Below are 2,899 nucleotides of genomic sequence, written 5' to 3'. Positions count from 1 at the left end.
AAATCAATAAAAGAAAGACAACTGTCAGAGGGTTTTGCATTTTGATTACACTGGTGGTTAAAAGAACCTACACGGGTAATAAAATTGCATATTTTTTATGCAAATGGTTCAAATGTAAATACTTGAGTACAGTGTTAAATAAATGTGAGAGCAGGCATTATTGTCTTGTTTTTAATCTTACAGGAAAAGCATTAAATATTTCAACATCAAGTATATATTAGCCTTATGTTTCTCCTAGGTGACTTACAAATTGAGTCTCTTTCTTGTTTGTTGAGGTTTTTTTTTAATGAATAAGGAGTGTTGAATTTTACCAAATTCTTTTTCTGCATCTATCAAAATGATATTTTTACCTCCTTTGTTAATATGATGAATTAAACTGATTAATTTAAGCATGTTCAAATATCCTTCTATTCCAGGAATTGAACCTATTTGTTCATAAGGTACTACCCTCTTAAATATTGTTGTATTCAATTTGACAATACTGTTAACGATTTTTGTGTTTATGTTTATGTTCATGGTGGATATATGTCTGCAATTTTTTTTTCTAATTTCATTGTCAGGATACATATTTAGAGTTAACTGGTCTCAAAAGGTGTCTCAGAGAGGGAGAGTTCCATCCTCCTCTGCTTTATCTGAAAAACTTTAGGATTGAATGTTTGATGGAACTCTCAGTGAACGCATCTAACCATGAAGAGGTTTTTGTGTTTTTTTTTATAATTAATTCCTTTTTTATTTGTGATATATATATATATATATATATATATATGGGGAAGAGCGAGAGAGGGGGCAGAGAGAGGGGGGAGAGAGAGAGAGAAAAGAGAGAGAGGGAGGTGTGTGCAGAGGTCAAAGATCTGCAATAGTCAGAATTTGAGCTAGAGAAGATCGATGGCTTGGTAACCGTCTGTTGGCGAGAACATAACTCTGCTTTTCCAGCAGCTCCTGGAGCAGGTGCATCCACTGATTCGCTGGAACTGTCCTACAGCAACCTGGAGACGATTAGGCGCAAGTCTTGCTGGGGTGAGGAAACCAACTTCTGGAAGATTCCCGAGCCCATCATCGTAAAAACCAGTCTCCCAGTAGTTTCAAAAGGGCCACAAAATAAACCAGCCCCCCAAATCTCGGCAGCCGAGAGCAGCGAACCAGGCGTGCACGAGGAAGACCGCTGCAAGGGATGCTCAGTCAGAGAAACAAAGAAAATACTGCCAGTAACTACTTCCAGTCCAAGCCGGCCAGCCAGATCCCAGCCAACGACCCCTCTGAAGAGCCTCACACATCACAAGCCGCCGCTTGGCCTCCACGCCCGCCTCAGCAACAACTCTGGCGTCCTGCCCACTCAGGCCCCTGAAAGGCGCCAGCCTCTGCCGTTCAGCCTCCAGCCCTCGACATCGCCCTCACCGAGGCCAAGCGTAAGGAAAGCAGAGACAATTCTGGCTTCTGGCAGCGGCCTCGGTTGGCACAGCTGCCTTGGGGCTTCTGTGAGGCTGCAGGCCTCGGCCCCTCCCCCCACACACACCCGTGACCCGGAAGCCATAGGAGACACAGGCTTCGGGAAGAAACATTCCTTCCCTCTTCCCCAAAGAGCCCACCTCTGGCCGGGCTGCGAGCCCCTCGGAGGCCGGCCCGTGCTCCTTGGAGAGGCCCGCCTCGCTCTCCACGCCAGGGCGGTGTTCCCTTCTGCTCACCTGCCTCGGAGCTTGCCTGCCGTTAGTGCCCACCCGCGACGGTGTGAGCCTCGGTGAGGCTTGGTGGGCTCGGAGCCTCAGCTCTGCCTCAGGGCCTCTGACGGAGTGCAACTTCCACGTGGCTCAAGCGCAGCATCTCGGCGCCTGGGAATGGTATCCCCAGCTGACGGGCCCCACGTCCTGAGGTAAGCCCTGTGGAAGTACTGGAGGAGGCTTGGAGCAGAGGGCCGGTGCGGCCCGCTCGTGGCTGGTCTGCCTGCGCCTTGAGGACACCGCTCCGCAGTCGGCAGCTCAGTCAGCTGCCGTGTGGGGGTGGGGAGGACGCGCAGCGTCTTCTGTAGCCCTGCCTCAGATTTTCTGAGTCATAAAGACAGCTTTCCCCTTTGTTAATTTTGTACACTGCTTGCCTCATTTCTGTTTTATTGATATATACTTTTATCTTTATTTTTTTCTCATTTCTACTTTTAGTTTCCTTGCGTTTTTTATTTTTGTTACTTATTCAATGCAGAATTTTGGGTCATTAATTTTAGACCTTTAACTTTTTTTTTAATATGAGCACTTTAAGAATTTCCCTCTAGTAATTTTCAGTGGCCTCTCAAATTTTTAATTTTTTTTGGCCGCACAGCACGGCATCATAGTTCCCCCACCAGGGATGGAACTCGTGTCCCCTGCAGTGGAAGCTGGTGAATTCCAGCCACTGGGCTGCTGGAGATTTCCGGCCACTGGGGAATTCCGGCCACTGGGCCGCTGGGGAACTCCCCTGCCTATCCAAATTTTGTATGCTGTATTTTGTGTACCATAAAGTTGAAATTATTCTATAATTTCTACTTTGATTTTTTGTTTGTTTGATGGATGTTTTCGAAGTGGGTTTGATTGAAAATACTTAGTTTTCCTAGATACGGTTATTGATGTCTAATTTAATTATAGTGTGATCAGAGAGAGTTTATTCCATATGATTTCAATTCTATTAAGTTGATTTAGACTTCTAGCGCAGTTTATGGGCCATCTTGGTGAATATAATATGAGTGCTTAAAGAATGTATTCTGATATTATCATATGTAGTATTTTGTAATTATCCATTAGATCTAGGTTGTGCATGCTGATTCCATTAGTTTTTTTGTCTAGCTCAATCAGTTGTTCAAGGGGACTGTTAATTCCACAATCATAGTAGGAGATTTTGTCTAATTCTTTCTTTAATACTGTAGTTTTTGCATCAT

General features: G+C 44.8%; 1 pseudogene; it reads left to right on the top strand.

The window, feature by feature from the left end:
- The first annotated feature begins 764 nt into the window (after nt 1-764).
- On the top strand, nt 765-1,519 carry LOC136125102 (kinesin-like protein KIF17 pseudogene; annotated as a pseudogene).
- Nucleotides 1,520-2,899: the final 1,380 nt, after the last annotated feature.

Source organism: Phocoena phocoena, chromosome 6, assembly GCF_963924675.1.
Source record: "Phocoena phocoena chromosome 6, mPhoPho1.1, whole genome shotgun sequence".
In the NCBI taxonomy this organism is placed as follows: Eukaryota; Metazoa; Chordata; class Mammalia; order Artiodactyla; family Phocoenidae; genus Phocoena; species Phocoena phocoena.
Note: the sequence above shows the minus strand (reverse complement) of the source record. Positions and strands in the feature narration are given on the sequence as shown.